This window comes from Octopus bimaculoides, chromosome 7, assembly GCF_046866305.1.
Source record: "Octopus bimaculoides isolate indiv1 chromosome 7, ASM4686630v1, whole genome shotgun sequence".
Taxonomy (NCBI): Eukaryota; Metazoa; Mollusca; class Cephalopoda; order Octopoda; family Octopodidae; genus Octopus; species Octopus bimaculoides.
The window spans coordinates 63,670,685-63,684,332 of NC_142934.1; positions in this window are offsets into that span (position 1 = coordinate 63,670,685).

Sequence of the window (13,648 nt, forward strand, 5' to 3'; positions counted from 1 at the left end):
ACAATATTGGTTTAATTGTCCCCATTTTCATTCCTTCTCGTATGTTCTCGTGAAATTGGGGCGGGACCTCGTATTATGACAGCTCCTATGTACCGTATTTTGCCGTTTATTAGACGCATTTCTTTTTTCCATAAAATGTCTCCCAAAACCACCCTGCTTCCTATAAAGTGAAGCTCAGTGACGGGAGCTATAAGTTTGGGGTGTGGAGTGGGCTGTAGCTCTCCCAGTTACGTCTAATGCCGACTCACTGAAACTGAAACAAGTCCAGTGTTTCAAAATTACAGTAAATTAATAACGTTTTGAGACAAGCTATTTATTAAATTCGGATACTGTACTGGGATATTGATAGAAAACGAAATTCCTTCTGAAGTAACACCTTCCCTTTTTATTTTTTAAACTGCTGAAGCCACAAAGCAGCGTCTTTTATGGTAGGCACTTTAAAATAATGTTACCGTATACTACGCTATCGTTATCACATACTGGTTATTTTCACTTTATTACTAGTACCGGTAATCATATTTACAGCATGTTCTGATACTTACAGTGTCAAATATTGCCAAGCAAATACGGTCGCCCGACAGCAGCTGAACCAGTCATATTTGTTTATACCGATAGTCACTGACAAAGACGCATCAGTATGCATTCTGGGACCTTAATTATATAGATTTGCCCACACAGTAGTAACTTAGCCACCAGCGAGTGTTTCACCAGTTCAAATTGAGAGATCATCGGGGTAAGGTAGTCCTGTACCATTTGTTTATAACTGGCAGTGAAATATTTTGATAATCCAGGATCAATGAGAAACGAATAGTAATAAGATTATTTCCACTATATTGAGGTACCATAAATTTTTACATTTTCAGATACGGTATCCATTTTTTTGTATGAAGGCAGGGAAGAAGAGACATGTATACATCATACATTTTAAATCAATGATAGTTGATTACACCAAAATACATGGCAACAGAGCAGAGAGGGAGTTTGGGCATCCACCTACTGAGAAGATGATAAGAGCGTGTCGCCAACAAGAAGACCAACTAAGGACAGCACAGAAGAAAAAGCATAATCTTCGTCACGAACTAGCAAGATGGCCAGTACTGGAAGATGAAATTAAGAACTAGATAATAAATGAAAGGAATTATGGTCGTGCTGTGTCTACATCAACTATAATGAATGAAGTCAGAGCTTGATCAGAATAAAATGGGATTGAAGATTTTCGTCAGACTGCAAGTTGTTGTTACCGGTGAAATGCAGTGGCTTATCAATGAGGACTCGCACTAGGATTACCCAGAGAATGTGTGAGGAATACGAAAACAAAAAATAAAAGAATTTCACAGGTTTGTAATTAATGCCAGAAAAATCGCTTACGAGCTCAGCCAAACTGGAAACATGGACGAGGTACCCCTCACTTTTGATGTTCCTTCTAACAGGACAGTTGATTTGCTTGGTAATAAAAGTGTGACTATTAAAACATCAGGTAATGTAAAAAATCATGATACAGCAGTTCTGTCGTGTTGTGTCGATGGCAAAAATTACCTCCATTTTTGATCTTTAAAAGAAAAAGTAAGCCGAAGGACAACATTCCAACAGGAATTATTATTCTCACTCACCAAAAAGGTTGGATGGACGAAAATGGTGTTAAGCTTTGGTTTGACAAAGTTTGGTCAATGAGACCAGGTGGTATACTGAAGAAACGAGCTTTATTGGCGTGGGATCAATTAAGGGCTCACAAAACTGAAGTAGCGAAGAAAAAGTCACAGCAATTAAAAACACAACTTGCTCTAATTTCTGGAGATCTGATTTCTCAACTACAACATCTGGGTGTGTCAATTAACAAGCCCTTCAAAGACTTTATGAGGGAAGAATGGGATAAATGGATAAGAATTCCACATGATCTTTCACCAACCGGAAGAAGGGAAAACCCATCTATTACACAGGTTTGTCAAATGGTGAGAAAGTGAAAATTGCAGGGGGGGGGGGTGGAATTGAAAACTGAGGCTATTGTGAAGTCCTTTAAAAAATGTGGAATAAGTAATTGGAATAGAAGATGCCCTTGCTTATGAGGTTAGTGACAGTTCAGAGTCTGATAATGATGAACCCGATGGTGTGAATGCAGAGAACTACTCCGAAAGTGATCATTGGAATGATGAAAACAATGACTTTTCTGATTTTGTAGACGACAGCAGTAAATTTTCTGGGTTTGAAGATGAATGAAATTATAGTTTTTTTACCTTTTATTTCCTCAATAATCTAATGACAGTGTTTTAAAGATAAAAGTGAGGAACTCCAATAGTTTTATGTTCCAAAGTCACAGCTAAAAGAACAAGCTGAGACAGGTTTTTGCTGGCGTTCGCTAACGGTGCAATAGAAACACGTTTCTCGTAGCTGAAACAATGTTTCCGTCACATGTTGAGAGGTGATTGTGACTGTAGTGTATTAACCCAACCCATAAATAATCAAATTAATTTTGTATTAAAATTAACATACCAGGTACTGGTAAATTTTACTTAATGTAAATTTAACGTTTATGATGAATTTTTACGATTAGTGAGGCTTTCAAGCTGAAATAAGGTCTTCAGGTGAACACTAGACCTATCGTATGTTTCGATCAACCCATAAACCAAACGTAACTTTGTTTCTGTATCCAAGTTACCGTACATATACAGTATTTGCTTTAAATTTAGTACCCCATCTTGGTTTGTGATGAATTCGTTACGATTAGTGAGGATTTCAAGCTGAAATAAGGCGTTCAGGTGAGCACTAGACCTATTGTATGTTTTAACTTACCCATTAATGAAACCTAACCTTATTTCTGCATGTAAAATTACCATACATATACAGTATTTGATTTAAATTTAGTGCTCCAACTTGGTTTGTGAGGAATTCGTTACGATTAGTGAAGATTTCAAGCTGAAAAAAGGCTAGGTTTCAGTGGAGTAAATATTACTTGGTATTAGACACTTAACTTTTTTTCTGGTTATTATCTACTAAATTAGGATGTGCCGAATGCATCTTATAAGCCGCGAAGTCCGGTATGTATATTTGTGTTGGGAAGGGTGCCCGTGTCTGTGTTATGTTTACACTAATATCAGAATCGTTATGTCAACATGTCTCTAACTTAGTAACTCGACAAACGGATTTCGGCAAAGTAAGCACCAAGCTGAAACATGTACTGAGACCAATTTTTGATGGCGTTCCCCAACATGGCTACAGTCTAATGACTGAAACCAGTAAGGGAGGAAATGATTAGACATGTTTTTATGTATGCGATGTTTGTATTATTGACTGTTGTTTTCATTTAAAGATATTCAAACAGTTAGCCTTTGTTTTTGTTGGTTGAAAATCATTGATACCATCACTAGCGTTTCTTTCATTATTTATTCATTTATTTATTTTTTTCTTCTCCTCTTCCTCCTCTTTTTTCCTTCTAAATGCTTTATAGCGGACCGTCTATATTGCATTTTCTCCTGTGCGGAAACGACACTGCAAGCTGGCCGTCTTACTACTACTACTACTACTACTACTACTACTACTAATAATAATAATAATAATAATAATAATAATAATAATAATAATAGCAGTAGTACCAATAATTGTCGGAGCCCTGGGAACAGTGAGCAAAAATCTCGAGAAGTACGTGCATTTCGTCCAGCGTGCTAACGATACTGTCAGCTCGCCGCCTTTTTAATGATAAAAATAAAGATGATAATAATAATAATGTTAAAATCAGGAGATATGAGAGCTGAATACCGACTTATCATTTCCAAATGATTTTCATATGATTACAGCCATTTCAAATGATTATAGCAATATGCATATTTAGCATTATAGAATCCATTTGTATATTACATAAAAAACAAATGTATAACAAGGAAAGCTAACACATCTAATCATCTCAGAACCAAACCAGGCAATATATCTTTCCAGTATGCGTTTCAGGTGGATCTTTTGATATCATGAATTGCTATTAGAATTATCTTCCCACACTGAAGAATATTACATTTTTCCTACCCCTGAAGCAGTAAGTTAGCATTCTTTCATAGCACCCAGTAACATTTTAATTGAATGTTTAGCATAATCTGTCGTAAAATTACAAATTATTCCTAAGATAAGTGGTGTAGCATGTGAGGGTTATGAACACAACTTCAACATTACGCTGTTTTAATCGCACGGATGTGCCAGTGCATTATCAATTAGCTATAAAATTTTGAATACTTTATTATCATTATTTTTTTTTCTGTATAAATTTCAACTTCAAGAACAAAGTTTCGATTAAGCCCCTATTCGAATACTGTGGCAGTCATCCAAGAATTTTTGTTCACACACCAACACACTTGAAGGGTATTTTTAATCAGTCCAATCATCCTATGGGGATTAAGAGCCCCATTAATTAATAATATTTTCATGAAACAATCGCCTAATGCATTAAAGCATAAGCATTACAGCATAATGATAATGTGATTCAAATTTTAGATACTTAAAAACCTCAACTCATCGTTTTCTGCTCTTAGATAAAAGTTCTCTTTGGTATTCTCTTCCAGAATAGGCCCGTTTCATCAGCTTTAAATATTTGTTTTAAAGAACAGGAACATTTTTCATTTATTTTAGCTAATTGTTGCACAAATTCTTCGTCAGCTTTCTCTTATTATTTTGAATCACTTTCACATTGCAATTTGATATTACGTAAAAAGCTTAGATTTAGGATCATTGTTAAGTATCAATTACTGACAAAATAACAGGAAATATTTTCACTTTTTATATAATGTTAATATCTATACGTTACATATGGTGTATGATTACAAATTAATTCAGACTCTACTGGCTTTGATATTTTCTTCGTATCTTTTGATTGTTCTAAGAGTTACTTCGTGTACATTAAACAGTTCCGCAGTTTCTGTGGAACTCTTTCTATGTTGAAGTCGGTTTGATATTTAAATTTTCATTTCAAGAGAAATCGACACACTTGTTCGTTTTTTTTGGTTTGACATTTGGAGCTCTATTCTTCAATATAGAAAATATTTTAAATGATTCTAACCGATGCATTACTGCAGAGTATGAATTAGCTCGCTAGCGAGCAAGCGAAATGAAAGGAAGATTGAAAGAAAATGAAAATGACGGAATGGTGTTTCTGTATACTTGAATGTACAAAATGTTTTTACCAATATTAAAACCATGCTGAGTACCGTACCAACCGAAGGCCAAATGTATGTATATGTGTATACATGTATGTGTGTGTGTGTGTGTGTGTGTGTGTGTGTGTGTGTGTGTGTGTGTGTGTGTGTGTGTGTGTGTGTACGAATGGGCGTTGCCACAATTTCCATCTACCGAATCCACTCGCAACAAGGATTCTTCATTATGCGAGAAAAACAGAATACTATGCATGGTCCAAGTAACCCCGCCATAGGACAGGACTCGTACCACGTGATTGCAAAGCGTCTTCTGAACCGAATAGCCTTGACTCACGAACGCACCTAAAACACTGTGAAGCACACTCTGTTCTTAGGTGCCAAGAGGTATTTGCTAATTGTTTATGTTGAAAATGGTTATTTCCCAAAGCACTTTGCTTTTGAGACCTGAGTAAAGATACTTTGAAATTTCCTTATTTCCTATTGGTAAACGGGTGATGCTACTCATGGTGCTCCTGCTATCCCGCAAGCAACGGCAACACGAAGACTTGGTGAAGCCGCCTTAAAAAAGGCAGGAATTCCACCATTTAGCGATTTTCCACAACCTCGCAGCCATACTTATGATTCTTAAACGCATCTAGCAAGTCTTTACATTATTGTATTATTTGAGGTCTACTGAGTGAGCCAAGAGAAGAGACAGATATTATTTCCTATTATGGAACAGCATAGCTTCGAGACGTCACGTTTCGAAAAAGAAAAAGGCTATCTTGGCTGATGAATAACCTTAAAAAACCCAGGTGAAGCTTCCTTTGACCTGCTTGCGGCTTGCACAATTGAAATAATCAGTCCCACGGCTTGAGTCTAGCTCGGAATTGACTATACGAGACTCATATTTCTGATCAACAAGATTCATTCTTTTTGTTTTAGTAGTAGGTGTGTGTGTGTGTGTGTGTGTGTGTGTGTGTGTGCACCTCTGAAATTATAATCTGTATGTACAACGTCTTCCTCTTGTCCTGACTTGTTATCTTCAGAAAGCAGTTGCTCTCTCTCTCCCTCTCTCTTTCTTTCTTCCTCTCTCTCTCTTTCTCTCTCTCTTTGTTTCTTTCTCTTTCTTTCTTTCCCCCCTCTCTCTCTCTCTCTCTCTCACAGAGTAGATACGGGGCCTCAGGGCAGTGTGACATAGGATGATGAATTAGGGGAAATCTAGATACATAACAGTAGATGCATTCCTAGAGTTTCGAAGAGTCCACCATGCAGAAGTAGGTATTGCTTGCATCTTCAGTGAATTTTAGCCAAATTTTTGAGATACCTAACTTCATAGATCTCCTTGTGACTTCGTATCATCTTGCAAAACAGCAACATAAAATTATTTTAGGAAAAAATTATCTCACTCTTTGCTAATATATGAGGCTCTGGCAACATAAATTACAACTCATATATTTCCCCTATAACAGTGAAGATTTAAAAAAAACTTAAATTTTAAAACTTCTAGCATTTTTTATAATATAAATTTCCATTATTTCAGCAAGAAAATATTGTACATCTTAAATTCTATAATTATTTTGCAGTTTTGCAAATTGTCTTGAAACCCGATAGGTATGCTGAAATGGATCCTGAAGGCCTCACAAATTTTAGCAGATGCTACCAGAGTATACTGTTTTGCTTTTGATAAATTAGCAAAATGACTGCAGTTTCTTGGCGTTATCTCGGTTACATGTAGATAAGTTTATTTATATTCGTCAAAAATAGACCCTGTTCTTAAAAATTCTTGAAATTTCGAGAGTTTTCTGTCAGCAATCAGTACCTAACTATCTGGCACGTTCTAAAAAAACGTGGTTCACATCCTTTATGATCACACCCACCCTTTCACAATATGTCAGAACACCATTCACTACCCATCACCTTTGCTAAGATTATCTGACTCGAAAAGTGCTTTCCATATATCACTCATGTAAAACTGAAATCTTTTTAGTCTCTCTGTATTAGTACACACATATTTATTTAGAGTATATTTATAGTTGAAATTTTAAAAATTTAATAGCAATAGGAAATGTTGATGGATTTAAATCTTGAAATAATATAGTCATTTTTATCTATTACTACAAAATTATTTCACAGACTAAAAAATACATTAAAAATCCAAATAAAAATCCATTAAAAATGTACTTCATTCTAATAAGAAACCCGTTGTTTTTTCACTGCCATTTCTGAAACATATGAAGAAGTGTTTGAAAGGACATAATACAAGTCACTTTCAAACTTTAATCTACTTCGTCTTAATTTGAAGCAAAGCTGAAGGTCTTGACTGGCAAAGATAGGATGATACAAAAGAAAGGTATCCACAGATAGCTCTTTCTGCTAATATTAGGGAGGAATCGCACGTCAAGGACTAAAATTCCGTGGTTGATTTCTCGCAAAATATATCACTAACTCCCGAATCAGTCTCTAACCCCAGGAATTCATCTTCACAGTCATCAGGATTTCTTTTAACTGACAATTTAAATGGATTTCGCATTAAATCCAACTCATTATCATATAGTTCTGGAAAATATCAACTGAGTTCCTTCCGCACTGCTGTCGAACGCTCCATAATTTCATTTTCTGCAAATTCACTACCAGAATTGATGACAGTTTCTCAAATATTGTAATATTAATATTCACTTTTCCCTTCCAGTTCCCCAGTTTGCATATAAAAGCTTTGAAGGGGTTCATGAATTTTATGCTGTTTGTATTCCTTCCTTGCATTTGAATATTCAGTTTATTGAATCATTCAAACATGATAACCAAACAGGCATGACGCATTATCCAGTCCTCATCATTCAACCATCTTATCCTGAACTTCAAAAACTAATTTGAGGTCATCCTTGAACTCAAGAACTCAGGTACATTTCCTTTTGAAAGCCATTCAACATTTGTATGAAAAAGTAGATCGATGGATTGCACCTATGTCAGTGCAATACTTGAAAATTGATGAAATAAGAGCTCTTCCTTTGAGAATCTTTTTAATCCAAAAGCTTTTCAAGGGGAGCTGACAGCTATTGTAAGGCTAGTGCCTGGTGATAGATCATACACTGAGTGCTTTACATTTTTGGCTTTTGCTTTGTTCATACCATCTTGATATCTGGATAGTTCTCTATATTTTATGATGTTTGTATTCCTTCCTTGCATTTGAATATTCAGTTTATTGAATCACTCAAACATGATAACCAAACAGGCATGGCGCATTATCAAGTCCTTATCATTCAACCATCTTATCCTGAACATATATTTTCCCACAAAATATTTTCAATTGAAAGAAAGGGGACATTTTTTCAACTTATTTGGAGAATTGGTAGTTGTTTCGTGCGGAGAACAAAAGAGAAACGCATCTTTAGATAAACTAAATTCAGGAAATACACCATATCTTGTAAACATCAGCATCTGGGAACACGTTGCCATAGCAGTCAATTCATCAACTTATATAAAAAAATAAGTCAAAATAAGTCATGTTGATGGTTATGTCATTCATAATTTTTTTTTAACAGTACTAATCAATTGTGAAACAAGCTTTTCTCTCATTCATTTCACAATACAATTTTCACCGTTTTATGTGCACAAGGTTTGATCAAGGTTTTCCAAATATATGTGGGTTAGAGGTTCCAATTCTATGTAGGGAAGGGGTTCTGCTTGGCTATCGTCATTTGCTAAACTATAAGAAGCTTTAGTGGTATTTTGCTCCTTTCTTCTGATGTCCTTATTAAATCTATCTTCATTTATAGAGCATTCCCCTGATGTTGAAAACAACATTTGTTCTTGTTATTGTATTAAGGAGGAGCATTCTGCAAAGTATCCTTCAAATCTGTTGGGCTCTGTAATGGGGGCCCCTTCTCTTAAGAAAAATAGTGCAATATCCAAAAATATCTGAAATATATTGCTCTCTGTATAAGAATGTTGAGGCGCAAAGAGGCTGAAAGCGATATGATCGAATGAAGTCCGTCTTGTTCTGTGGTATTTTAATGCTGACCATTCTATATTGCCTTGACGTTGGAACTCTGTAAATAATTTACTTTGAACCATATGGTTAAAAGCCCCAGTAGTGCACATTCAGATAGGCCGTTAGTTTGTGGTCACAGTTCTCCTACCTTACGGGAAACCTGAAATTGTATCTCATGCGGGGAATTCCACCCGGTTGAGAATCAGAGTTCTAGAAAATGGGTTAATTTCAAAATATCACTTCGCAGTTATCAAAAAATGTTTGAGAATACTTACTATTCCCTATACATTTTAGCCTGCGGCAATAAGAAAATAACGCTGCCCTAAAACAAAAGTTGGGCATTTTGATACACAGGGCAAAGTATATACATGCATACATATAAATGGATACATACTATGAATACATGCACAACATACATACAAGAATCTTAAAGTCTGTGGATTTTAATCACACCAAAACTATTAGAATAAGTAGATAGAATAAGTACTAGGCTTACAAAGAATAAGTCCCGGGGTCGATTTGCTCGACTAAAGGTGGTGCTCCAGCATGGCCGCAGTCAAATGACTGAAGCAAGTAAAAAAGAAAAGATAGATAGATGTAACATCCAAGGATCGAGGTGTAGGAAGAAAGTGAGCTTCAAGCAATCCGTGGAAAATATATAAACAACTTTCAGGAACAATAGTGGATTATTGGGGCAGAAGTTGTTAATTTTTCTCCTATCAAAATATGATATATATATATATATATATATAGGGAGAGAGAGAGGGAGAGAGAGAGAGAGAGAAAGAAAGAAAGTTATATAACTCTTTTACTCTTTTACTTGTTTCAGTCATTTGACTGTGGCTATGCTGGAGCACCGCCTTTTAGTCGAGCAAATCGACCCCCAGGACTTATTCTTTGTAGGCCTAGTACTTATTCTATCGGTCTCTTTTGCAGAACCGCTAAGTTACGGTGACGTAAACACACCAGCATCGGTTGTCAAGCGATGTTTGGGGGACAAACACAGACACACAAACATACACATACATACACACACACACACACACACACACACACACACACACACACACACACACACACATACACACACACACACACACATATATATATATACATATATACGACGGGCTTCTTTCAGTTTCCGTCTACCAAATCCACTCACAAAGCTTTGGTCGCCCCGAAGGCTATAGTAGAAGACACCTGCCCAAGGTGCCACGCAGTGGGACTGAACCCGGAAGCATGTGGTTGGTAAGCAAGCTACTTACCACACAGCCACTCCTACGCCTATAAAGGCAAAGTCATCCTCAGCGGAATTTGAACTGAGAACGTAAAAACAGACTTAATGCCAAGTAGCATCTTGCTCAGTGTGCTAACGATTCTGCCAACTCGTCAGAATATAATTATAATTTAGGGCACAGAAGTTACCATGCCTATATGCTAGAAAGAAACGCCAATAACGTCCAACCACTTCTGTGCCCTTAATTTTAATTGTATTCCTTAGAATTATATAACCCTACGTATTAATTTTACTTAAAAGGTTAATATATGCTGGTCACTGATAAAATTCATTAATTTTAATGATGATTTTATCCCTTAAATACGTTTATATATATATATAGAGAGAGAGAGGGGGGGGTGAGAAAGTGAGTGAGAGAGAGAGAGTGAGAGAGAGAGAGTGAGAGAGAGAGAGTGAGAGAGAGAGAGATCTGAAAAGTAAATAGATACCAATATTTTTGAAAGATACGTTCCTCCTTCTTTGGCTATTTTCTGGAAGAAGATTCCCTCTAGCTGCTCTGCTATAGCAGGCAACTTAATGGAGAGTCCTCACAAAATCATTTGGAGTTGTGCAATCTTACGCAGGCTAAGACCCTCAGACTGACCCACAATACGCCCTCTAAAAATCAGACAAGTTTTTTTGCATCTGGTATTATATAATGCGTGTGTTTGAGTGTTTCTATGTATGTGTATGTGTGTGTGCGTGCTTGTGTAAGTGTATGTAAAACGAACTGGAGACATCGCTTATTTTTTCCCATGGAAAAACAACTTAATACGTGATAAACAAACTTAGACTCAGTTTTATGTTGTCAAAAGAGACGCCAAATCACCGCACACAGAGAAACAATTTGAGATTCATGTTATAATTTAGTACATTTGACAGAGGAGATAGACAGAGTCAAATAATTAAAAGGAGAGTACAGTCTCGTGAATGCTGTGAAAATAAGATGAAAATTACGGAGAAAATTTTGTACTGTAGACACTGTTTTCACACATCTAAAGTTTATAATGACCTCCGATGAGGCAATTATATCAGAAGTATAAGGCGGCGATCTGGTAGAATTTTTAGCAGGCCGGGCGAAATGCTTAGAGGTATTTCGCTGGTCGCTACGTTCTGTGTTCAAACTCAGATGAGGTCGACTTAGCTTTTCATCCTTTCGGGTTCGATGAATTAAGTACCAGTTACCCGTTGCGTACTGGGGTAGATCTAATCGACTGGCCCCCTCCCACCAAATTTCGGGCCCAGTGCCTATAGAAGTAAGGGCTATATCAAGAGTATGCTTTTTCTTTACTTTCTTCTCTGAGCATACTACAAGAGTAATGTAGGTCTCAACAACAAGGAGAGTAGCTGTTGGGCTAGAAATAAGATGGGTAGAATAGAGTTAAGGATTAGAAAGACATAATGACTGAAGGTTGTGGTGAGAGATTGAGGGAGTGATTGAATAAGTGAGAGAGAGGGAGAGAGAAAAGGTGAGGGAGAGAGGAAAAGAGAGGGAGAGAGAAAAAGAGAGGGAGAGATAGAGCCAGTGAACGAATGAGTTAGTGAATCAGTAAGTGAATGGGTAAATGAATGAGTGAAAGAGAAAGACTGAATGAGTGAACAGGTGAATGTGATTGACTGAGTGAATGAGCTAGTGACTGAATAATTGAGTGAGTAATTGGTTGGTTGATTGAGTGAGTGAGTAAATGAATGAGTGAGTGACTGAATGAGTGAGCGAATGAATGAGTGAATGAGTGGGGTTGTGAGATAGTCAGTGAATGAAGCCCTGATTGTGTGAGTGATTGAATGAGTGATCGACTGAGTGAATATATCAGTGAATTAATGAGTGAATGAGTGAACGAATGACTGAATGAATGAGTGAGTGAGCGAGTGAGTGAGTGAGTGAGTAAGTGAGTGAGTGTGTGCATGAGTAATTAAAGAATCGAAAGTGAAAGATAAAATTGCAGAAAAGAAAAGATATTTTGCTAGGTGGCAATAAGAATATAAGAGAATGCGGTGAATGGACAAATATAACGAAGGAGAAATATAAGGGTGTCGGTTGAAAAAAGGCGGTTAGAAAGATAGGTAGGTAGGTAGGTAGGTATGCAAAGTGAGTAAGAGAGAGAGAGAGAGAGAAAGAAAGAGAGAGAGTGATAGACAGACAGTGAGAGAGAGAATAATTGAAGAAAACGGGTGAAGAAATAAACTGAGCAAATAGGGGAGATCTAAGTGAAACATATAGAAGTGTGTAGTTGTTGGTGTTCTCATTGCTTAGCCCCAGCATAGGACTAATCGAGGAGAAACACGATCGAAAGTATTCAAGCATTGTCCCCCCCCCCCCTATTTGCAAGTAACAATGAAGCATATTACCCAATATGCCCTGTTACAAAAATAGAGGGATGATTTAGGGGAAATTTGGCTGCTATTTCTCGCAGGTCGAGCTACCATGTATAGGTTTCCTCCCTTGTTAGCTCTGGAGGTTATGATGTTTGCCAGTGGTAAAAAGTGAGAGAGTGAGTGTGCGTGCTCGCACTTAGGAGAATATGAGAGATAACGAGAGTGAGGGGTAAGTAGAAGAAAGCAGAAAGGCTGAGTAAGCGAGATAGACAGACGGACAAATACATATGCTTATATGCATGCGTGTGTGTGCGTGTGTGTGTGTGTGTGTGTGTGTGTGTGTGTGTGTGTGTGTGTGTGTGTGTGTGTGTGTGTGTGTGTGTGTGTGTGTGTGTGTGTGTGTGTGTGTGTGTGAGTGTGTGAGTGTGAGTGTAGAAAGACTGACAGAGAAGGTATACTAAAATATGAAGTAAAAGGAGATTGGATATTGCGAGCTTGGATCGGAAAATGACCTGGAGAATGAGCGGTAGGCCCAGGGACTAAATAGAAAAGCTGGTTAAGAATGAGAGAGGAGGATAATCTGAGAAAGGAGAACGAAGTAAAGGAAAAGCAAGGAAGAGAAGGAGGGGAAATGAGCCTAGAGAGCGATAGGCGTGGTTAGAAAAGCAGACGACAAGTTAGATAAATAGAACACAGAGCAAAATATTGACAACAAGCAAGGTGAGAAGGGAATATTCCCGGAATCGAAGAAAATTTGGACGGAGGAAATGAAAATTTAAAAAATTGGAAGAGAGAGTGAGAGGGGGGAGAAAGAAGGAAAGAAAGAAAGAAAGAAAGAAAGAAAGAAAGAAAGAAAGAAAGAGAAAACGAATGATAGTTAAAAAGTAAGTTCGAGACAGAAAGTATCAGACAAGAAAAGAGAGGGTGATAAGGAAAAAAAAAACGAACTAGTAAACA